Consider the following 26,158-nt stretch of genomic DNA (forward strand, 5'->3'; position numbering starts at 1 on the left):
GTACGTTGCTGGATTTTCCGAGTTCAAACTTGTGTTCCAAACGTATCAAGTACGCCGTCGGATTCTAGAGTACACCGCCGGAATATCGAGTACGCTGCCGGATTTTCTTGGTTCAAACTTGTGTTCCAAACGTATCGAGTATGCCGTTGGATTCTATAGTACACCGGTGGAAATATAGTGTACGCCAGCGGAATTAAGGGTTACTCCAACAAAAATAATGGGTACGTCGGCGGAATCTCATACAAAGGGATGGCGGTATTGTTAGAAGACGCCACCGTTCCATATTGATGTCCACGTGTCGTGGATCCAACCGTCTATGCATATTGGCGACGGCCAAGATTTAAATGAAACAGAGAGAGTCCAGTGAAGAAGACACCAGTTTGGATGAAGGATTATACTCGTCATTAGAGTTAAGTAGAGGAGGATTAGTTAAAGGTTGCTAAACCAAGTTGTTATCTTTACAATTTCTTTTATTTGTAAAAAAGTCAGAAACTCAGAGTTGGTTACGATTGAGTGTCAGAGCATCAATTCCGTTAAGAATAGCTCTATATAAGAAGAGTCACCGCAAGTAAGAAAATAAGGAATAAAAATATATTTTCGTTGAGTCTCTTCCTCTGTTTGTCTTATCTTCTATCTTTTCTCTCCTTTGAACCTTCAGTTGCAGAAATCCACAAATTGCATTTGAGAGAACATATCATAAACCCATGTTTTATGATTGGAAGATTAGGGAGATGATATAGAGACCATCCCATGTTTTCGACTTGGGATTCCTCTTTATTTAAACTTCTTTTATTGGCTAAGGGTGCAACTTAGGTCGGGTTCAACCCAGGTTCAACCCTAATCGGTCGGTTTAAACCCGAAAAGAGGTCGGGTCAGGTTAGGTATCTTTTGGGTTGGGTTTGGGTTGAGTTTTCCTAGCCCGAGTTGAGCTCGGATCAACCCGACATTTTTGTTTCATACTTACTTTTAGTTTATAGTTTGTACACTTAAAGCTTAAAAACTCGGGTTGGGTCGGGTTGGAACTCTGGTTATGTGAGGTTCAGGTTGAGTAAATGGTTCCTTGGGTTGGGTTCGGGTTTGCCTCAACCCGGGTTGGGTGGGATATATTACTTAAATCAGTCATAATCGGTATCCTAATCCAATTCCTATTCCTATTGCCATGGAAATGGAATGGAAAAAAATTAATACAAAATCATTTCAATAAAAAAATCTATCCCAACAGGGGGAATCGTAGTCAATGTTTTAAATTTCGTCCAAAATCCGGAATTTCGGTCAAGACCGAAACCGAAACGTCCAAAATCCGAAATTGGCGAAACGTACCAAATTTCGTCAATTTCGGCGAAATTTGAAAAAAAATATTATTTTTTTATTCCTTTCACAAATTTCAGCCGAAATTACCAAAATTTTTGTTCCAAAAATTGATGTTTCGTGCGTATTTACTAAATTTTGGCCGAAATTTCAGTTTCGGCAAGGCTTGAAATTACCCCCGAACCCGAAATTTAAAACCTTGATCATATTACCACCCATGGGGTGGGGGGGGGGAAGGAGATTCCAAGATGTCATTTTCGCACTATCAATTTGTTCATTTCTGTTGAACCAACTGCTAGAATCGGAATAGGATAATGATTGTAACTATGATTCCAGCAATCCAAATGCACCCATGGGGAGCGGTTAGATTGCCGGAATCAGTAATCAGAATCTGATTCTGTCTCTGTCTATTCTAGCATTTAGTTCGAGTTTGTCGACGTAAACAGAGACTCCGGTGGTTGGAAAAGGGGTGGAATTTCAAGGGGATTTTGTTACCGCCGAAGAGGTGGTATTATTGATCCTGACTAAGAGGAGGTGTTCTTGATTCCGACTCCCCGTCACTATTTCAACCGAATCTCTCATCTTCTTCTCCACCTCCAAATTAATCTCTTTCTCTATGGAGAAAATTGAACCCTAAGCTCTTGTATCGTTATCGTAAATTCAATATCCTTGGCCGTAGCCGATTTCTATCTCGGACCATCACCTCTTGGCCCTTCATCTTCATTGGCATCATAACCCTCTTCTTCCTCTGCTCCTTGCCTTCGAGAATCCTTAATGAACCGTCAAATCTTGACTGGTTCCTTTGATGAGCCCTAATCTTGTCCAAACCTCAGGGAACCGTCAAATTATGTTTACGAGGGAGAATTGGAAAAGGAGTGGATGTGGTGTGGTTTGTTTACACCTGTTTTTTGGGCATGATCAGTCATGAGAGACCGAAATGTCGTACGGCGACTCATTTGGACCGAGTCAATGAGGATATATGCAAGCTTGGCACTCGATGAAATTGTGGAGGAATGTGCGAATGGTGGAATCTAAGAGAGTGGACAGTTATCAGGAGTCCCCTCCGATCCGGAGAAGGGTAAACCGCCCAATGAGGGAAAACCTGATAAAACGGTAAGGAGATTAACGGGAGGCAAAGGAAAAATAGAAACAGGGGAAAAAAGAAAAGAAAATAAGAGAAAAGAAAAAGAGAGGTTTGTCGAATCTGGAGAAAGAAAGTTACATACCCTAGAAGCCGAATCGGGTATTGATCTCAGGTATCGTTCAGGGTTTGGTATTGATCTGAAATCTTAGGATTTTTTATAGTAATTTCTCACTTCTATCCGATTGATTTCTTCTTTGGCTTGTTTAGGGTTTGGTTTATTTGATAGCTACATACCCTAGAAGCGGAATCAGGTATTGATCTTAGGTATGCGTTTCTGAAATCTTACGATTTTTTTAATAGTAATTTCTCACTTCTAGCCGATTGATTTCTTCTTTGCGTTGTTTAGGGTTTGGTTTGAATTGATAGCCACATACCCAAGAAGCCGAATCGGGTATTAATCTTTGGTATGCTTGTCTGAAATCTTACGATTTTTTATTTTAATTTCTCACTTTTGTTCTATTGATTTCTTCCTTGCATCGTTTAGGGTTTGGTTTGAATTTTTTATAGTAATTTCTCACTTATATCCGACTGATTTCTTATTTACTTTTTTAGGGTTTGGTTTATATTGAATACTCGACAGCTACATACCATAGAAGCCGAATCTGGAATTGATCTTAGGTATGCTTTTCTGAAATCTTATGATTTTTTTTATATAAATTCTCACTTCCATACGATTGATTCCTTCTTTGTGTTGTTTAGGGTTTGGTTTGAATTGATAGCCACCTTTTATATGATTTCTTTTCTTGGATAGGCAAGAAATAACAGGATGTACACAATCAGAAGGAAATATTGCTTTTTTTTCCCTCTGTTTTGTGAGGGGAAATTAAATATTAGGGCTCACAATATGAGATGCATGATTTGTTAGGAAGGGAAGAGTTTCTTTCAAGAATTATGTTGAACCATCTATAGTGTTAAATACTCTTGAAATTTTTGTGGTTGTCTGAAATTCATGAAAATTCAAGAAACACGCTGTTTTGATCACCACTTGTTATCTGTCAAATTCAAAGGTAGTGAACACAGTTTACTTTTTATATGTTTTTCTTTGACCCACAACAAACAAAAGTTTGTTTTGATGGTGTAGATATGAGATATCTATGTAGTTCAACAGTGGGATGGGGGTGATGATTTGGTAGGGCTCGACTGTTTGATCCTCGTAACGTCCAACATGGATGAGTTCTTGGTGTTGAGGTTTCATCCCGACATCTGTGTAAATGAGTTGCATGTGGTCTGTGAGCCATTGAACATAGGGCTGGGTGGCCAGCCAACGGCAAACCAAAGGGATGCAATTTCTACGTAAAAATGTTGATAGGATGCGACCAAACGGAGCCATGTGCTTAGCGCTTTGACACTTATCACCCTGCAACCCAATCGAAGGGGTTCTAGTCGGTTAAAAAATGGATCGAAGAGGAATCTTGACCTTGCTAAATGTTTATAGACAAGCTATTTGTCTTATTACTTTGATCTCCTTTTATCTAAAGAAGATAGGAAAATCAAAGTGTTTTCGCTTTAGTGGCAACCTACTATTTTTAGTTGGGACTAGGGAGCGGGTATGCAGCGATGGGTAATGGAGTCTTCACAATTGGATATTGTATTCACTGACAACATTGAGCCTGCATAAAGGTAAGTCTTAACTTTAGGAGTATGCGATTTCAAGGGCATTGTTGGTGGAACAATAGGTTACATGATTTGATGAATCCTATGCCTTATTTTAATCTGGTACACCATCTACATGCTTGCAATAAGGTTCACGACATTACATGTTAATCCATGGATTAGGAGCCAAAAGAAAGTCGGTCCATTTAATGTTATTTCCATTAGTTTCGGAATTTCCTACTTCCTCTCCCTGACTATGAAGGAATTTGGATAGATGAAGCGAACAGGAAAGAACTCGGTCTTTCGGTTAGGATGGGGATGGTGCCACAAAGGTTTGAAGCTGATCCATACATACACTATTATATCCTATTTCCCTAGACTCTAGGCCAGGCTAGGTAGGTAGTTGAGAAAGTCACTACTAAAGTAGAAAAGTAAGAAAGGAGAAGAAGCTAGAGTGTTTTTTCCGATTTTCGTGAAGAAGTCTTACTTACACCTCTCTCTCTCTCTCTCTCTCACTCTCTCTCTCTTAAATAGTCCCTAGGAAAACAATAAGAAAGTATAAATCAGAGGAAACTAAATAATAAATTATGGTGAACCAAACCAACAGACCATTAGAACCGAACTAGAGGGAACCAAACCAGCCAATACGATAATAATCCTACGCTTTAATGATCCCAGCTCATATGAAGACTATAATTGTGTGTCTAAAACTGAACCAACCAGTGAAGTAGGCAACTTAGATGAGCTACATCTTGTCGATTATGAAGAATCTCATTAGTAATTACCATCGGGACAACATCGCACCAGACCTCATCCATGTACTACCATCTTATATAAAACAAAACAAAGTTCCAAGTAGTAACAAGCATTGTTTCGAAATTCTCACGATTTACAGTTTAAATCTTATGGATTTTGATTCGAATCCCATGATTGAATCTTAAACTGTATGAATATTACACTTTTTGATTGAATCTTACGATTCGATCGTAAATCATACGTTTCATACGATTTATGCGATTTATACTAATTAGGTTTTATATGAAAGAAAATAGAACTTTCTTCAAAGGTTCTCCTTTCCTTTGCGCAGTAGAAGAAGTCTTCGCCCTCTTGTGTGAAGAAAGAAGACGAAGGAGTTCAAATGAATCGAACCAGTTTGAAACAATCAAGCACAATGCATGTGCTTGAAGGCATTACTCACATCGAGGAGGGAGACGACTGTAACGACGAGAACATCGATGACTTACCAATTTCTTATAATTTATATCTGTCATTTGATGTTTGAGGCTTTGAGAATTGATATGATCTTCTCTTTTACTATTTTTAAGAATATCATTCATATGCATGGGTTTGAATGGGAAGCAGATGATTAGCATGTGAGCACCGTTCAAGGCAATTTTGCAAGCTACATGTCCACTTCCCTGCCTATGGCACAAGGAGCTTCTTTGTCTTCCACTCCTCCCATGCCATAAAATGTAATCCAAGCTGCTGCCCCATAACCCAATCGACCGATAACGTGCTCCCAACATGCAACTCCCAACATGCAATGCAAGGAGCACAAGGTCAAATTTCAGCACTTGCACCTCTAGTATGATGCCATGGATTTGGTAATCTTGGGCAGTACATCAGGGATTGCACAAAACAGAAACCTCATATCTATGTTAATGAAGAAACCACTCCGGAAGAGGAGGATGATTGTCAGTGACAGCATTAGGCATCTGATGATGCTGAGGAGACCTATGTTATAGAGGAAGATGAGATAAGCCAAAGTTTGTTATCCTGGCGACTCTACTTGACTCCAAAGTTTAGGGAGGAAGAGTGGCTGCGACATAATATACTCCACCCACTGTACCATCAATGGAATGTTTTGCAAAGTCATTATTGACTCGGGAAGTTGCAAAAACGTTGTGGCAAGTGATCTAGTATGGCGCCTAGGATTGCATGAAGTTCCTCATCCGCACCCATACAACTTGGTGTGGCTTAACAACTCGAACAAGGTAAAAGTTTCCACTTGATGTTTGGTCTCATTTTCCATAGGTAATACAAATGAAGATTATGTGTGGTGTGATGTGGTTTCTATGTATGAATGCCACATCTTATTGGGACGGCCATGCCAATATGACCAGAAAGCTATTCAAGATGGCTTCTCTAATACCTACACCTTCGTCACGGATAAAATGAAGTTTGTGTTGATGCCATCCAAGGGTGAAAAGAAGAAACATGAGAAAATGAAGGACATACTCTAGCAAGGCATGAGATGGATGAAGAGGTTCAAGAAGGGACCGTTGGGGTAGTATTTGCATTGGTTGTTAGAAAAGCTGGTATGTGATGAATATGAGGGTTCCCCAAATTGCCATGCCTTTTGTTAATGAATTTTCAGATGTATTTCCAGAAGATCTTCCAAGTCAATTACCACCAATGAGAGAAGTTAAACATGAGAGAGTTGCAACCGGGTTATACTACCTACAAGCCTTACTAACAATTCAGATCCTCAGGTAATTGATGTGCTTGATAAAATATCTAGTAACGAACTATATGCCTTTCCTGGAAATCAGATTATTAGGTAATCTATGCGCTGGATGAAATATCCCGTAACTACCTAATGACCTTGCTCAGAACTTTGATGATTAGCCCTATATTTCCCCTCTGTCTCCTTGTCTTTTATCCCTATCTTTTCCCCTAATCTCACTCCTAATTTCCCTATCTGAAATTTTTCTGAAGAACCCCTTTTTCCAATCGTTGTTTTAGCTATTTCTTTAGCATCTGTTTTAAACTCCTTCACGAAGAAGACCATGGTCGAAGCTTGCACGATCAAGGTACGGGTTCCCCTTCATCTTTATTTCATTCTTGAAAACCTACTTTCATATTTGATACTTTCTACACTTATTTGCTTTTACCAGCCCCATCTTCATCACCCTCAGTCCCATACTATCCATACATCCACACACTCAAGCCACAATCCCTAGCTTTCTTGGACATATGTAGGTATTTTATCATGTCAAACAAATCACAATTCAATTTAAAATACTTATCTATGCCAAGAAAGGTAGGGGTTGTGATTTGTATGTTTAATAGATGTCTGTTGTAGGGTATGGAGCTAAGGGTGATAAAGATCGGGACTGGTATTGGCAAATTAGTGTTATATAAATTTGATAGAAATTGGGTTGGTTGCAATGAAGTAAAGATGCGTTGGAACCCCTAGCACGATCGTGCAAGTTTTGACCATGTAACGACCTCTTGGTCGAGGAGTGTCCAAGAGATGCTAGTGAAATAAATGCTGGACTGATCGGCAAACAGACTGTTCCAGCCATAGGAGAGAGTTCAGGTGACCAATACCCAAGTAATGGTATTGGTCATTTCTCCCCAACTAATAACGAAATAGAAAATAGCAGATAAAAATCCACAAACAAGGTACCAACACCAACTCCTTCCTTTCCCACTTTTCTTCTTATAATCATCTGTTACTTATGCTCTCATTCTCATATGATCATCTTCCACTCTATGCAAGCAATGCAATATGAAGAGTGGGAGTTGGACACGGTGACTCCCTCCTCAACCTCTTTTCACAAGGACTACCCATCAACAGAGTTCAAAGGTACAAATCCCATCAGAATCTAACATCGTTCTATTCACTCTGTAACATTTGCTTTGAAAACCAAAAGAAGCTTGAATTTCAATTAAAATCACAATAATCTTCAATGTTGAAATCATGGTATTAAATTTCCACCGAAACCAACATGAAACGGCCGAAATATTCCCATTTCCCTCCTCACATAAACCGAAACTGAAAAGGTCGAAGTGCATAAACCAAAATTGTAGGTGTAATAGTCGTATACTATATTAGTATGTATCAAGGTTGCGAGAGTGGAAAGTGAAAGCGGGAAGCGGAGGCCCTCGGGAAGGTGGGAAATGGGAAGCGGGAAGGGTCAGAGAAATTTTTAATAGTTAAATATTAAAAAAAAAAAAATTACCAAAAAACTATAATAAATAATTATATGAACCAAATTTTTTATTAGATGGATGTGCGGCTACACAAGGTTAGATAGAATTAAAAATGAAGACATTCGTAAACAGGTGGGGGTGGGCACCAATTGAGGAGAAGATGAGAAAGCACCGCTTAAGATGGTTTGGACATATCCAACATAGGTCTTTGGATGCCCCGGTGAGAAGAGGCGACTCGTGCCAAATTGATGGAGTAAAAAGAGGTAGGGGCAGAACGAAAACTTGGGTAGAAACAGTGAGGAAAGACTTGATAGCGAGGAACATGACAAAGAACATGACCTTGGATAGGATAGAATAGAAGAAAATGATCCACGCTCCCGAATCGAATTTTGGGGAATCGAGATTCCCCATTTTCAGTAGAGATTCCTGGTTCCTTGGTATGTATTACATAATTATGCTTATATGAATTTCATACAAAATTTGGTGCATTATTATGGATAAATATTTAGGTGAATTACATTTAAACTTTAGTATGTACTAAATTATCAGACAAGCGCGACAGTGCATGTCACTAGGTGTCGACATTTTTAAACTATTATATATGGTTGACTTGCTTATGTGATAGTTTCTAAGTGTGTATTTGTGTATATTCTAGCATTTCCTGAAGTCCCATCTTTAAATTCTATCATTTGGATATGTTTCCTTGATTTTACAGGATTTCCACCAAAATTTTCAATCAAAACTGAAACATTTCTGTTTTAGTGGCAACCGAAACTAAAACTGAAATTTAAAACCTTGGTTGAAATAAAAATTAAAAAGAAAAACTAGAGCACCACTAAACCTTTTAAAATATGAAACCATCTTTTATCACAACTGTGAAACTACTGGTTACTCCAAGAGCTTAAGCTGTTGGAGAAGGCATTATTTAATCTTTTATACTTTAACACTCCCCCTCACGTGTGGCCCCTCTTTTTAGGGTTGGCCTAGACGTGGATATGAAACCATCTTTTAAGACATTAACAACACCAACAAATAAATATCTATGATTTAATAAAAAATCAAAATTAAAAAACATGATAGGGTAAAATGAACAAAAAAGAAAAGAATAGGAAAGAAAATTTTCTAAAAAAAAATAGAACATATGAAAAATTGGGAAACACACTTCCCATGAATCAAAAACACACTTCCCCAGTTTTTCGGAATCGTCGATTTGGTAAACACGCTTCCCACAGATCAAAAGCACACTTCTTCAATTTTTGGGAATCGTCACATTTCCACCTCTGAAGCGTGATTCCCACCTGCTAGGTTTTTTTTTTTTTGGAATGGTATCCCACATTCCCACCTACTAGGGTAGCTTCCAATAACCTTGTAACCAACAATTCAATTGGTCCTTTGAAATATGGTATACCCCTACAAAGAATACATGCCAATGATTAACTCAAATTAGAAGCCTTAGAACCTCTTATTGCACCTATAGTTACTAAATTCAACGAATAATTGCAAATTTATCCAAAGAACTGTGAACTTTTATGACCCATTTGAACTTCATAGTATGGAATAAATTAAAAAAACCCACACTTTTTAAAAATAATGCACATTTCTTATATATTTGCAAATAATTCATCAATTTCCCATGTATATTCATAAATCTGATAAGAAATGTAAAGTATTTCAGTAGTGAAAATTGTATCGACAAATCAGCATTTCTCAACACATTAAGACTTGGGAAAGAATCATTAGGAACAAAAAAAAGAGAGGAAACCAGTGATAATAAAAATGATCACTACCTATGACAAATTTGGATGGAGCCATATGGGCTTTGTAATCCAAGATGGAGAGTTGGGATAACATGGTTTTATACTCTCGTTCTCCAAGTTGTGTATGCCATTATCAAAGCCCTCATTGTTCTCAACGTTGTCGTCATTCCTCTTCAACTGAGGAAAATCAAGAGCTGACAGAGAGAAGGATGAATTCAAGCCCAAGAACAACACCTGGTCACCTAAGCTTTCAAGCTCGATCCACTTTCTTGTGTTTTGGTCCAATTCAAAAACTTCAAAATAAGATGTCCTCGTAGTCCATCCCAAACTTCTTCGATTAAAATCATCATCCGGCCATTTAGATGGCCCAATAAGACGGTAATTCTCATTCTTGGGATTCAACTGATAGTATCGGCAAACATTCAACAACTTCCCAGATGATTCCACTACATACCTCCTACAACTTTTATCATCACGCATTGAAACTGCTGTTAAGTAGGGAAAGCCATTGGAAGCAAAGTCAAAAGCTACAAGAATACCCGAATCAGTGATGAAATAGAATTGACCGTTGTGATATATGACATCTTCACATGAACCACATGGATTCTTTAATGTAGTCCATCCTTTATCCCCCGGTTTATAGAAGGAAAATAACTGAAAATCAGCAACGATGGAGACAACAATGTAGTATGGTGCTGAAATAGGATCTGCCGATAAAACACTCTTGCACATAAACATGTTGTCATATGGTTTTTCAAGCATAAGATCATATTTGGAGAGCCCAAATTTATCAAGTGAGGGAAGCTGGATTTGGATTTTTGATAACGGATTTAAAATATGAACGTTGGATTTGTCATCTACTGTGACCAGCCATCCCTTGGAAGATCCGCAACACCATTTCACATGAAATTCTGGTATTTGAATATCATATGGCTCATTTTCAGAGAGACAGAAGAACTTACGAGATTCACTACGCTCTTTATTAGGGAGCATCAGCAATGGAAGTCGGTGCTGAGAGACCGACCTGTGGGGAAGTTTGGATTGATCACCCAAGTCATTGCTAATGTGTATCTTCTTGGTGTTGATTGCAATGAAAGCTGAGAAAAGAGAAACAACATAATAATAAACACATTGAGAATATAAAAAAACAAATGTAAATCCATAATGGAGATTTACAGCTTCATTGAATAGTCCCTACAAAAATATTTGCATATAATCATATTATTCAAATAAGAGATAGTTGTAGCTATGTTCCCAAATCATGTTTAATTACTTCCAAATAGGCCTTAATGTCCTATTGAATAATAATATTAGTTTCAAATAAATTTAATATTGATGTTGTCCAAAGAGGCTCTTAGTCTCATAATATAATTGTAATTGTCAATCGTACAATAAAAATGCAAGATCAGCACTAGTAAAGGGATAACACTAGTTATATTATAGGTTTACAATCACATTTACATTAGGAGACTAAGGGACCCATCTTATTTAATTCTATAGAGGGTTAGGATCAACCCTCTAACATTCAGATCGAAGGGTTAGGATCAACCTATGGAAATGATTTTTGGGGCACAACCTATTTAGGTTGTGGCCCATCTAATGGACGGTTTGGATCATCCTATGGTGCGGGCCATACCGTACTTTTAATAAAGTGAGGAGTGCCCTCATCAAAATACAGTGGTGCTTATAACATTTCCCTTTTTCAAAACGTATTGTATGACCCACGCTATAGGATGAACCAAACTAGACCCGGCAAAGGGGTAACCCGCACGGGTACGGGTATGATACCCGCTGGTACGGGTAAAAAATACCCACGATTCTACGGGTAGGTTTTTCATGTACCCGGACCCAACCCGCGCGGGTTGGGTAAACCCGCGGGCAAATTTAAAAAAAAAAAAAAAAACTTTGTGGCAACGACGATTTCATTCATTTCGCGGCCTATATTGTTGTTAATTGTTGTAAGTTTACCGACCATTCGTTGCAAATTTCAGCACCCAATTAAAGTTAATTAGGTGGATCAATCCCAACCATTGAAATTTGGGTCCCACACACAGGGACATGTAAGTGCAATTGATTGTTGGCCACTCACATAGTCTGATTGCTTTGACTTGTTTTGTTGGCTCATCCACATAGTCTATTTTTTACCGGTTAGTGTTTAGGCCTTAAGAATAAAAAATTGAAAACCGAATGGCGGGTAACCCGCGGGCACCAACGCCCGACCCACCCGCAGGTCACGGGTACGGGTTGGGTGGGGGTATTTTTTTTCACGGGTAATGAAATTGGTACCCGTACCCCTGTGGGCCGGGTGTACCCGCGGGTACGGTCCTATTTTGGTGGGCCACAATGTAAATTGGTTGTACCCACAAAATCTCCACAATGTAAATTGGTTGGGGATCATCCTATCCTATGGAACACAACCTATAATATATACTTTGCTGTTCCCATCGATTCAATATACAGAAAAAAAATAGGGCGCTGATTCCCCCCCCTCCCCCCCTTGGAGGCTACTTTCCCCACCCTTGATGGCTGGCTAACGTTAAACGTTAGGGTATGTCACTTTCCCACCATTTGACCGGTCTCTCTCCACTCACTCTCTCTCTCTCCCACCATTTGACCGGTCTCTCTCTCTCTCTCTCTCTCCACACACACAACAGGAACAGTTGGTGGGCCCAACCGTTGGTGGAATGGTGGGCCCATCTTTACACAACGTAGGCCCCGCCCATACCACTGTAGGATAATCCAAACCGTCCATTTGATGGGTGATAAACATAAATAGGTTGCGTCCCAAAATATCATTTCCATAGGCAGATCCTAGCCCTCCGATCTAAATAGAAACTACATCTTATACAACCTCTATAGATTGTAGGGTTGTGATCATCCTATGGAAATGATTTTTGGGGCACATCCTATTTACATTGTGGCCCATCAAATGAATGGTTTGGATCATTCTATGGAGTTGGTCGTAAAGTAACATTAAGGCCCGTCCACAACATAGGCCGCTGTCCATGGTTTGGATAATCCTATGGAGTTGGTAACATTAAGGCCCAATCGTAGGCCCCACCAATTTGTTTTCAAATTGAAGCGTACCGTCCACAACATAGGATGATCCAAGCCATCCATGGTTTGGATCCTCCTATGGTGTGGTTCGTACAGTAACATTAAGGCCCAATTTAGGCCCCACACATATTTTTGAAAATGAAGTGTACCGTCCAGACCATAGGATGATCCAAGCCGTCCATTTGATGGGCCATAACGTAAATGGGTTGTGCCCCCAAAAGGGTTGGCCCATCAAATGAATGGTTTGGATCATCCTGTGGTCGTACAATAACATTAAGGCCCATCCACAACATAGGATGATCCAAGCCGTCCATGGTTTGGATAATCCTATGGAGTTGGTCGTACACTAACATTAAGGCCCAATCGTAGGCCCCGCCGATATTTTTCAAATTGAAGCGTACCATCCACAACATAGGATGATCCAAGCCGTCCATGGTTTGGATCATCCTATGGTGTGGTTCGTACCAATTTAGGCCCCACCCATATTTTTGAAAATGAAGTGTACCGTTCAGACCATAGGATGATCCTAGCCGTCCATTTGATGGGCCACAATGTAAATAGGTTGTGCCCCAAAAATCATTTCCGTATGATCAAAACCCTACAATCTATAGAGGTTGCATAAGATGTAGTTTCTATTTAGATCGGAGGGCTAGGATCCGCCTATGGAAAAATATTTTGGGACACAACCTATTTACGTTTATGGCCCATCAAATGGACGGTTTGGATTATCCTATGGTGTGGTATGGGCGGGGTCTACGTTGTTCAAAGATGGGCCCATCATTCCACCAATGGTTTCTGTTGGGCCCACCAACTGTTCCTGTTGTGTGTGTGTGGAGAGAGAGTGTGTGTGTGAAGAGAGAGAGAGAGAGAGAGAGAGAGAGAGAGAGAGAGAGAAACCGGTCAAATGGTGGGAATACGTTAGCTAGCATCGGGGGGGGGGGGGGGGGAATATCAGCACCCAAAAAATATGCGGAGAAAAATTCAAGGTGCCATTGCCTCCCCTCTTTCGCCCCCATTTGACCATTTCCTCTCTTGGGTCGCATCATCCAGAAAACCCCATTTGCTTTGTTTGGATGCTGGTAGATGTTGGGGGGATTTAGAGAAGAAGAAGTCAAAGGGAAATCAAAAGGAAATCAGTCAACGGGGAGATTGTGAGCAAATCTCCCCGACCCGACGTTGTTTGGTTGGGGTAGGAGATGTGCAGGAGTTTTTTTACCGTATTTTTTAAGATTTTTTTTGGGAATGTTATCAGCACTACTGTTTTTTGATGAGGGCACTCCTCACTTTATAAAAAGTACGGTATGGCCCGCACCATAGGATTATCCAAACCGTCCATTAGATGGGCCATAGCCTAAATAGGTTATGCCCCAAAATTATTTCCATTGGTTGATTCTAACCCTCCGATCTATAGAGGGTTAGGATCAACCATAGTTGTAAATTCCGTTTCGGTTGCCATTTCGTTTTGGCCACCGAAATGGAATTTCGGTGGGATTTCGGTCATTTCGGTGCATTTCGGTCGAAACTTTTCGTTCACACAAAAAATATATTAAAAAATAAGAGAAAAATCCCAAAAAATAAAAAATCAATAGAAAAAGATGAAAAACTAATAAATAGTCCAAAATATGTGTCCCAAAAGGCATATTCATTACTTAAACACATAAAGTCTTGCACAAGTCTAACTGATAGTCTGATACATAGAAAAACATAAAAAAAAAGATACATGAAAGTGAAACATAGACAATAACTAGTAGCAACAACTCTCAGTCATCATAACCCGGATGATCATACTCAATATCTTCTTCGTCATCACCGCCGTCATCACCACCTGGACCACCAGTAGGGACATCTTCTTCAAGAGGCATGAGAAAGTCGTCGTCGTAGTCCCCGGCCCCAACCACAGCAGTAGGTGCTTCAAGATTTTCCCACCCAATGTCTTCCGGCGTGAATATGACATCTTCTTCTTCTGCAACCCAATCCATCATGACATCCAGATGGTCTATGCTCAAAGGGTCACTAGTGGTAGATGATTTCCTCAACAACTCCCTGAAAAGGAAAACATTAAGTTTAATGTCAAAGGTTAAACTTAAAAGCTTAAAGTGATGAGGTGAGAGTTGAAAACATTATATTACGTTGTATACTTTTCTCGAAACTTAAGATTGTAATGGACAGACACAAAGTCATCTAATCTCTGGTGCTCCAACCTATTTCTCTTTGCAGAGTGAATGTGTTCGAAGGTGCTCCAATTCCTTTCACACCCACTCGCACTGCAGGTCTGACTGAGGATTCTGATCGCAAAGGTCTGTAATTCTTCCACGTCACCTCCGAATTGATTCCACCATGCAACTGTAAAGTAACAAATAGTAAAGCATTATTTGTTGAGAAACTGAAAGTTAAAATGAATTATACTTAATTAAACAAAAAACTCAAATATACCTGGTCCCAACTTCGTTCGGTTGCGGATTGCAAGCTTCATTCCAAACATACCCTTAGCCTCTTGATAATCCTCAATTTGATTGGTGATGAGGTCTTGTGTACCTTCATCAGGTACCAGTCGAGTGATGCATGCCAACAAGCTTCTGGTTACTTCACTGTGCCTAGAGAAGGTAGGAGTGAAAAAGAGAGCAGGGTTAAGAAAATATCCTGCTGCATGGAGGGGACTGTGGAGTTGCCTATCCCATCTTTGGTCGATGATCCTCCAGATGGGATTGTAATCTGATTTTCTCTTCAACCTCTCCTTGATGTTCTCTTTGGCCTTATCCATGGCCTCATATAGGTAACCCATCGCCGGTTTGTCCTGCCGATCTACCAAGCGCAGCACTCTCACTAAAGGCTCGCTGATGTTTAGAATGTACTTGCATTGGTCCCAAAAAGATTTATCCAACACAGTACTAACTACCCCTTCATTCAGTGGGTGTTAGACAAACCTACTAGTACTATACTCATCAGATACAAACATCTGCTGAAGTGCTTTCCGATTCAACACCAGACTTTGTATGCTGATGAAATTTGTAGCAAATCTGGTTGCAGCAGGGCGGCACAACTCCTTCCCACCTGTGAACTTCTTCCTCATCAAATTCAAGAGGCTTCCATGGTTGTAGATGAACTTTGTAATCGTTCGAGCCCTCTCAATTGTGGTTGCTATGTGAGGAAATACAGTCGGTTTGCACAGATGCTCCAAGATGAGATCTAAGCAATGAGCTGCGTACGGAATCCAGAAGAATGTTCCAAACGCGGCTTCTAGTCTTTTCCCAGTAGCTTTGTAACTTGGCTCACTGTCAGTTACAAATTGCACCACATATTCCGGATTCACCTCTCCGACAATCTTTGCAAAGATATTGTATAATTCATCAGCATTCTTCACTATGCCAGATGCATCAACGGATTTGAGGAATATGACTCCTTTAGGGCAGTACACCAAAAAGTTGATTAGGGAACGTTGTTTGGTGTCTGTCCATCCATCTGCCATAATGCTACAGCCAGTGTATCCCCATGACATCTTAATCTCCTCCAAGTAGTTGTTTACCTCATCCACTGTATTCTTCAAAATGGGACCCCTTAAAGCATGATAAGTAGGTGCCTTATAACCCGAACCCACGGCATTCACAGCGTCAAACATAGGTTGCCAGAAAGGTGAATTGGCAACGTTGAAAAGGAGATTGGCATCGTAGCAAAGCATGCCAACCGCCATGTCTGCTCTATCCATTGTTTCTTTAGTAGCCAAAGCACTTTTAATGCTTGGCTGGGTTCCAGGGGTTGTTCGTGGTGCAAAGAAATTCCTGATCCCTCCTGTGATTCCCTTCTTCTTCCTTTTTGTACCACTCGGTTCTACAAGAACTTCCTTACCTCTTTGTTGAGGGACTTGAGGCAATTGTGTGCCAATGTCTTCTTCATCCTGCTCTTCTTCTTCGTCTGGTGTGCTATAAAAACCTCTGCTCTGGATATTCTCATCCTAGCCCTTTCTTTTCTCTTTGCATCTAAAAGTTGCTTCATTCGATATTTTACATCTTCAGTCACTTTTTTGCATGATGCTACTTCACCAGGAACATCCGCTAAATGTTCTTTCAAGCGGGTTATACCTCCACCCGATATGACTTTGCCACAGAATATGCAAGTTATTTTATTTCTTTGACCCGAAACCAATGTACCGTAAGCCCATGGCGGGTCATCCGATCTAGCGGGTGCCGAACCAATAGAGGATGTTCCTGCAGAAGGTCCTGAGCCCGACCCACTCATTCTGAAATAAAGTAGAAGGGGAAAAATGAATTAGAAGAAAGAAAATTGAAACAAATTACAAAAAAATGAAGTAGAAGGGGACAAATGAAGTAAGAAATAAAAGAAAGGAAATGGAAAGAAATAAAGAGAACCTTGAAGTTGAACTTGAGTTGAAGAGAAGAAGAAAAAATTAGCCTTCACTCACTTGAAATAAGCCTTTGGAAATAGTTCTTGACTTCTTGACCTTGTAGTGGTAAGTTGAATGTATGCCTTCCCTTTGCTCCAAAATAGACTTGGATTGAGTTGAAGAAGAGGGTAAATTTGTAGGAAATTTAGTAGAATAGATAATGTAAGTGAAAGTAGAGAAAGAAGGAGAATCACTTATGTGAAGGTGGAGGATAAGAAGGTAGGGAAAAGGCTATTTATAGAGTTTTTAATTGATTGTGCATTTAAAAATGACTAAAATACCCTTCCCAACAGCTATAAACGGTCACATTTTGAGGTTAAAATGGTCAAAAACCAAAAAGAGCTGTTGCAGGGGCATTGTCGTAAATTCTGCAAAATCCAGTCAAACTAGCCGTTATGCACGATTCCGGCCGGAATGTGGTTTTTTAAAAAAAAAAACTAGTTTTGCGTGTCGGGTGAGCACCACGCGTACCCGATACGTCCTGCTTCTTCCTGCTGCTTCTCTTTCCTCTTGTGTACTTCTCTCTACTCTCCAGTACTCGGTATTTACATGTAAACCATTTGCTGCTTCTCCTTCCTCTCTTGTACTTTTCTCTACTCTCCTGTACTCGGTATTTACATGTAAACCATTTAAGTTACTATTTTATTGTCCATTTACTTAAGATTTACATGTAAATAACGGAATACCCCTCTTTTGGATTTATTAAAAATAGTTTCAACACCTAAATCTAAAAGGAAAAAATCAACTCTCCAGTTCTAGTACAAAATTCAAAGAAAAATGGTCGGGTCAAAATTTTAACTTTCTTAACTTCCAAACGGTGGGGTATTTTTCAAATTTTAAAAATTCATAAAATCTATTTTGTCCAAACATTATTAAATCCCAAAAGTCCGGTAAAAAAAATATCATAATTTGGTCTCTAAAAATTATTCATCTTGTCAGGCACTGGTCAACACACTGGTGACAGACTTTTTTTTCTAATGAATGATGTATTGATCCCTCATGTTATGAAATATGGAACTTAATCACTTAAGAAATGAAGAGTAATATTAGAATTTTTCATTTTGGTGATATTATTGTTATTTGATTGCTCTACAATTTTTTTTTAAAATTTTTATAAATATATAATAAAATATTAAAATATATTATTATATTCGGCGTACCCGAACGTACCCGCACCCGTTTTTTTTGGCAAATCACGTACCCACGTACCCATGTCGTGTCGTACCCGCACCCCGTACCCGTACCCGTGCTTCATAGGAAATGATTTTTGGAGCATAACCTATTTAGGCTATGGCCCATCTAATGGACGGTTTGGATCATTCTATGGTGTGGGCCATATCGTACTTTTAATAAAGTGAGTGCCCTCATAAGAAAACAATAGTGTTGATAACATTTCCTTTTTCTTTCTTTTTTTATAGGAATTTGCTAGCAAACTTCTCCTATGCCACTTCTCGGCATGTGGCCATCCTTGTGCAGAGATGCCACATGGGCAAAGGTTGCTAGCAAAAGCAAAAATAAGCAAAAAAAGTAATCATTACAAAAAAGAAAAGAAAAGTAAAATAGCAGAAGTTATAAAGTTTTAAATGAAAAATTACCTAGAAATGGTTATAAAGTTTGAAAATTACGAAAAAAATACCAATAAAATGTAATAAAATATGACAATTACAGAAAAACTACAAGCAAAAGTAGAAAGTTATGACAATTACGGTGAAAAAGAATTTCCCTGAGAAATTCTCCCATTTTCCTTCGATTTGGAGAAATTCGTCCGGCGAATTTCGAGGGTTCCACGTCACCCGACAAGCGCCTGTCAAAATTCCAATTTATGCTAAATCCCTACCAAACACCCCTCGGGTAATTAGGAGAATTACATTCCCTGCTATTTTACTCAAAAAAACGTAACCAAACAGAGCAATTATTATTGTTCCTTAATCTCTTCTTCTATTGAAACAAAAATCTCTCAAACCCCCTCACAACCCTCTTCATTATTATTTTCCTTCCACGACTACTTAGCCTATTCTAAAATGTCCAAAACCCAAGACCGCCTTGTTTATATTCTTGAAACGAAAATCTTTATGCAAGTTATTAAGGAGTTTAATCTTCGTCAGGAAATCCTTCGGAAATATGATATGGATGAGGTAAGTCTGTAAAGAAAAAACCCCATTTTATTTTTTATTTTTCTCACAGATTTTTTTTCCCCTCATTTAGAGGGAAATAATCTGACTATGGTTCCCAAATTGAAGGTTCCTCCTAAGTTAAAAATTGAATAGGGTTTGTTTTTGTTATGTGTAAAAAAAAAAAAAAAGTAGCCATTTGGATTGCAGGAAAAACATTTCTCGAGAAAAACTTTTCCATTTCCACAATTTAAAGGGAAATAATATGGTCATGGGTTATTTAGAGGGATATCATTCTAGAGAATTGAAGAATAAAATTTGAAATGAATCAAGCAATAGAACCAAGCCAATTTGTAAAAATTTCGAGCTCCTCTTGTGATTCCTTCTATTTTTCTGTGTAGGAGGATGAGCGAGAGATAGAGAGTGTCCAAATTATTCTTCCAAAGGACTTCCCATTCAAGATCATCGATGAAAGCGGCATACTTTCAATCACCTTGGAGCGAGATTTCAATAGGGTGAGTATCCAAGTTGAGGTTCAGCCTCTTGTTCTTTCTAAGAAAGAAGAAGAAGAAGAGGAAAAGGAGATTTCGAGTCAGCTGAATATTTCTTTGGTGGTAAAACTCAGAACATGACGGGATTTCTTTGGAATTCTATTGCATTGCCTCTTCTACTTTTATCATCGTTGATAGAATACAATTAAAACTCTCTGACGTTGCACCTATTCTTATAGGCCCCAACTTTGTGTAAGTTTTTCTTCTTCTTCTTTTTAATTTCAATTGTTTGATTTCCGTGACTTATATACAAAAGAAATGGGCAGATGGAATTTCATTTTACGGAAGAACATTGGGCATCAATCAACTAAAAAGTGGAGATTTAGGAAATCAAAATAGGTTTTTCGGTTTTAAGATATCAATGTCATGAAAAAACGATGGTTGAGTATCTTGCAAACACTTAAAAAAGTGTTTTGGGCCCTGTTTGGATAGCAAGAAAAACATTTCTAATGATTTTTTGCACAAAGTTTTTTCTTTTCACAATGTAGACAGTAATTATATGATTATGGTTAATTTAGAGGGATATTATCAAAAATTGAAGTCCCTCTAAGTAAAAATTGAATATAGTTGGTTTTATTCATTTTTTTGTAGGTGGAAAATGCAGCAAATTTTGCCTTGTTGGTTTTTGGGTTGGGTACCTTTAAAACCCGCAAAAGGGTTATTTGCAATCAAAGAAAATGTATGGGGACTTGTGAATCTAAAATAAGATTGTGTTGGTTTTTAAAATTTTTTTTTTTTTAAATGGCTAAATATATTTAAATTTTTTGTTTTTGTTTCAAACAACAATTGGCATTCTCTTTATCAGTATCACACACACAGGATAGTAAAGATGTCTAGCTGGCAGTCTCAGCTGAAATAAAGAATTGGGCGTTTTGGGTATGGGTTGAATCTGGGCGTTTTGGGTATGGGTTGAATCTGTTACTTTATTTGTTTCTTCTGCAGGGATTTAGACGAGCAGTTTCAGAAAGATTTAAACAATTACCTGGAAGTAAGAGGCATTGATAGCTCTTTGGCGAATTTCTTGCTAGATTACATGATTTGGAAGGATAACCGAGGGTACTTGGCATGGCTATATGGCACACGCGATTACCTTAAGTATTGGTAAGAAAAGCTACTCAATTTGGGCCGAAGTTTGATGGAATGTAAGATCACTTTGGGAGAATTTGTGATGATTTTTAATTTATGTTTAAAATTAGTTTAAGATGGCTTTTAGTTGGGTTGATAAGGAGATTTCATATGAGTTTTTTTCTTTCTATTTTCATTTCAATGATGTTGCTTCTATGAAAGGTTTATGTAAGAGCTAATATTAGTCTGTTGGGGTTGGTAAGTCATTTTGTCTCTATGTGTAGCAAGTCTTTTTCCGGCAAGAATGAGTTATTTTTCTATTTTGGAAAATGGAAATTCTTTAGGCCTTGGCTTGGTCCCAACACACTCCATAGCCCACCAGTACTGGCATTTGATTGGATGGATAGAATTGCTTGACCTTGGAAAAACTTTGGTGGCATGCCAAGTTAATTCGCGAGGTTTTTTAAATCCACCTGTAAGATACACACGAAATACATGCAGGATCATCAGTAGAACCATCATACTTGCTGGCCGCTACTTTTGATTCTGCAATATTTTCTTCATTAATAACTCTGGATTCTTTCATTTCCATGTAAAGATCATTTCCTGCTATTTGTTTACATCCATTATTTCCTGAGGGATTCAATGCAGACTTTGATGGGGATCAAATGGCTGGTCATGTACCTTCATCTTTGGAGGCTCAAGCAATGGCCCGTTTACTTATGTCATCTCTAGTGAGGCTCTCTTGGTTGGTGGGGCCATGGTTGCTCACACATGCACCACATGTACATATGGTGTAGGTACCATCTGGAGAGCATGGGCGTGGTCCATTGCACCCAAAATACTCCTTTAGGATTTTCTTGTCACCCCTCTCTCTACTCAGAATATTAAAAAAGCCACTTATTCCTTTTTAAACGTTTCTTCACTAATGTTTCTTTTTCCGTTTTCATTGCTGCTATAATTTTGCAATTATAGCAAAAGCTTTTAATACAGCTATTATGTTTCCTATTCAGTGAAAGGAAAGATTTTTTAGCAAGAGTTTCTTTGGAATAAGGAAGCAACCCTTCCTATTTCAACTCCCCTTCTCTCTTTCTCTCTAATACTCCTTCACTTTCTCGCTATGGCTTTGCCGCGTGACCCCCTTACGTTTCCATGCCATTGCAAACGTCCTCTCGCATTAAGCTTTCCCACGTTTCCCTTCCTTTTCATATTCCTACACATCTAAAATTTAGTGGTATATACAATATGATTTTCGCCTATGTCCTTGATGGTTGCCTCTCTCTATATCATACACCGATGGAAGGTCTCATCCATCTCTCTGGCTATGCTGCTTTCCTATCAAGCCAATCAAGGCGAAAAAGGCTTCCTCCAGGTTCATTGATTTCAAGAGGTTTCTGTTTTTGGTTGCAGTTGATATTTATAGATCGTTCTTCTTCATTTTGGATATTTCAATTCTCTCTCTCTCTCTCTCTCTCTCTCTCCAATGTAAGTTATTTTTCAATTTTTTCCGCACTATTTTTTGGGATTTCAGCAAGGCCGCCAAAAAAGGATTCCGTCCCCCGTTTTGACTTATTACAAGAAGCATGCTTACCAAGTGAGTAGTATTATTTGAAGTCTCTCTATCTCTATCTCTCTCCAATGTGAGTTATTTTTCATTTTTTAAATCTCTGTCTCTCCAATGTATTTTTTGGATTTCGGCAGGGCCGCTTAAAAAGTGAGTTGTATTAAGAAGCATGCTTAGCAAGTGAGTTGTATTATTTGGTTTTTCTAAACTTTGTACCATGATAACAGTGTTTGTAATTCTCTCTTTAATATGCTATGTTGAATGGTACATAATCTCACCAATTGGGTTGGGGGACCTTGGCCATAGAAATGGATGATTCATAATCTCACAATTGGTTCATATTTTATTTGAATAAATATGAGCAAAACTTTATTTGTTGGTAAATTGAAATTATTTAAGAGGAAAATGATTATGAGCTTGAAGCTCATATAGCTTATATGAGCTTGAGGGCCCAAACACATGTGGGCCCATATTGTTAGGATGGTCCAAAGCATTCATTTGAAAGGCCCTTACATAGATAGGGTGTGTACAAAAAATCAGCTCCATAGGATCATCCTAACCCATCGAAAAGTGGAGGGCAAAATGGACAGATACCGTTGGCCACAAATTTGCCCTTTTTTGCCCTCCGCTTTTGGAGGGGTTAGGATGATCCAATGGAGCTGATTTTTAGTACACACCCTATCTATGATGGGGCCTTACAAATGAATGGTTTGGATCACCACAAAAATGTGGGACCCATCTGTTTGGGCTCTCAAGCTTATATAAGCTATATGAGCTTCAAGCTCACAATCATTTTTCTCATTATTTAATTGCTACTATTTGTGGGAGTAAAGTTTGGTTTAAGCTTATTGTAAACGGGTTGATCCTTATCTTCAAATGGAAGGCTAACTCCTCTTAGGAAGTCATTAGAAATGATATAGTTATTGACTTCCAAAGTGGCCTTACTGCCCTATTTGCAAATTAAAATAAGAGTGTGTATATGCAATTTTAGAAATCATATTTTGCAGCCCTTTTTCCACAGAGATGAGCGCTGTTACTTTCTACCTATCCATGTGTTTTTGCATGTGAAAACATGTTGGTATTTTGACTACCAATCCATGTGTTGCACAACATGATGGTTATTAGGTTTTTTGCGTGTGTGGTTTAGGTTGGTAATGAGCTATGCTACGCGTTTTAGATTTGCACTTTTGAATGTCTATTTCCATGTTTTTGTATATTGCAGTTGAAATGGCCCCGATAATGATACGCTTGATTATATATCGCCGATTTAGCCTGCATGTGCACCCAGTGTAGGTAATTGTGAACTCAATGTTCATTTTCTCATTTTTATTGGAATATACATCTTTACCAATAGATTACAACTAATGATCAGTTTTGCTTCTATCCAAAGATGGTTTGGTCTATTTTTTATGGTTGCATCTATAATCTTATCAATTTCATTCTTTTATTGGTAGTGTTGCTTCAAAACTAAAGAATTGATAATTCTATCTTTTCTTTCTTTTATTTTAATTACTAATTTGTTTGTACGTTTAGCTTTTCTTTCTTTTATTTTTATAGGATTGTTAACATTTATCCTCATAGATTTTTTTAAGAATGCATCTTTAATTTTAAAACAGTTTTAAAGCATATTTTGTTGGCTATAAAAGCCAAATTCCCTCATTTTCCATTTTAGACTTTGACATTGTATTTTTAACTTTGAAGAGAAATTGGACTTTTTGTTATTGGAGGAAATCTCATTTAGGAGAAATTTTCATCTTGAAGATCGATCAAGAGAAAGGAGATTGCAAGCTTTAGCCCAAGCTTGTGAGTTGCAAGAAGTTCTTCGAATGAATCAGATCTGAGCATCCCCGTGCCAGATCCATTTACTTGTACAATTCGTTTCAGGTTCATGAGTAAAGCGCAGGTTTATACTCTTCTGCCCTCACTGGGATTTCAATTGGATGCTGGAATTTCCTCTCTGTTGAGTTAGAAGCTTATCGATTAATTGAAGAATATCAAGGCATTGTTTCAGCTAGACACGTTTTCAATTATCAACAGTGGAATTCTCCTTAACGATATGGTAGCGTTGTTTTTTTATAAGGAATTTGAAAACTAGAATGAAAAGGAGGTGAAGCATGCAGTGAAAGGTCTAGCAATATCCATGCTCTATTAATTGATAAAACTTCTATATCTGTTCTTTCATTGTCATCTGTTGGATATAAAGATTTTCGTCATTATAATTTAGGGATTTTATCCAATTCTGTGTCATTCCTGAGTTTCAATCCCTCCTAAGAATCAAACGAATTAGTGAGGTTATTAAGATCAGATCCTTTATGAGTTATTGAATAACATTGTTGAAAGGAAGAATCCCATTAGAAAGCGTGCTACTCAAGAGAAGAACATGTACAGATGAAAGCTAACACATTCTGAAGAGAATTCCATTAGCAAGTGTGTTGCCCCATGTTGTCTTTCAAACGATCTTTATCAGCTAGCACATTAACAAAATTATTGTCTACATGACAGATCATGTATTCCCTGGTTGAAATATATTGTTTCATCGGAGCCCATTGTTTTTCCTATTTTCTCTCTCTAGGGTTAGTCTCTCTGGGGTTAGTTCGAAGAATTTTGATCGCCTGAGATCGTTTGTTCCCCTTTTCTTTTATGCTCTGTTTTGTTGCTCATTTTGGGGGGATTGTAGGAGTTTCAAATGCTTGAGTTCTTTCAAAGATCTTCCCAGAGCATGTTTGGTTGTCATTTAGACCTTTGACCACTATAGAACTTCTGAAATTTGTTTGGGGAATTAGGAGAAGATTCTTGTCTTATTCTCTCTCTTCCCTTTCTCTCTCTCTTCCATCCTATATTTGATAACGACACCCTACATCTTTGGCTAATTTTCTCGCGCAACTCCCATCTTCCATGCTTGTCTAATTCTCTTTGACTTCTTCTTCTCCTAATCTCCCAGCCATCTACAAACAACCAAACAGAGCATTATGATAAGGATGGTGCTTTGTGCTCCAACCAAATCATGTTTTATGTTGATCGGTTCTATTTTTTCGGTAGTTTCAACAAGTCCACCCCTCGGCTTTTATCCCATTGGGATGGAATGATCCGAAGCTGTTGATCAACATCTTAATAAAAGAGTGCATCTTGGAAAGATTATCTAAGATTCTAAAAATAGAGGAATGGTTTAGACTTTAGTAGGGTGCGACCCCTTTGGTATTGAATGAGGCACTAGCCACTAGTGCATAGTAGTTTCGACCTTTGATAAATCAGAATTGCTCACTTGATAGGCTTTGCTTTGGACCCAATATAGATCAAAATTCACTCAAATCATCCAATCCTAACATTCAATGATGGGTAATTTTCATCTGTCATTGAGAGGGCAAAAAACTACATATAAATAAGGAATAAAAACTACATATAGAAAAAGAATTTCGTAGGGAGCATCGCATGCAACAGTCCTACTGCAGAATAACATATCTGCCAGAGTTTTTTTTTTCTTGAGAAATTGTTTTCTTGGAATGATTTAGACGGAAATGAAATGATTCTGGCTAATTTAGGTAGATATTATCATAAATTGAAGGTCCTCTGACTGAAAATTGAATAGGGTCGACTTTAAGTAATTTTTTTTCACATGTTAAAAAAGTGAGAAATTTTAGAATTTTTTTTGCCTTTCGTAACTTTTTCCAAA

At 38.3% G+C, this 26,158-nt stretch overlaps 1 long non-coding RNA gene across 2 annotated transcripts; it reads left to right on the top strand.

Annotated features, from left to right (window-relative positions):
• Positions 1-1,569: 1,569 nt before the first annotated feature.
• LOC143889433 (uncharacterized) lies at positions 1,570-21,199 on the top strand. 2 transcript variants are annotated; one of them, XR_013254839.1, is made up of 7 exons: positions 1,570-2,564; positions 2,660-2,716; positions 2,799-2,856; positions 3,005-3,070; positions 19,710-19,823; positions 19,934-20,051; positions 20,802-21,199. It is a non-coding gene; the product is annotated as an uncharacterized LOC143889433 (long non-coding RNA). The 2 variants fall into 2 exon arrangements; XR_013254838.1 differs by having other exon boundaries at positions 1,588-2,564; positions 19,710-20,051.
• Positions 21,200-26,158: the final 4,959 nt, after the last annotated feature.

The sequence above is a fragment of the Tasmannia lanceolata genome, unplaced genomic scaffold (genome assembly GCF_043159265.1).
Source record: "Tasmannia lanceolata isolate RefF3 unplaced genomic scaffold, GAP_Taslan_0.1 ptg000013l, whole genome shotgun sequence".
Taxonomy (NCBI): domain Eukaryota; kingdom Viridiplantae; phylum Streptophyta; class Magnoliopsida; order Canellales; family Winteraceae; genus Tasmannia; species Tasmannia lanceolata.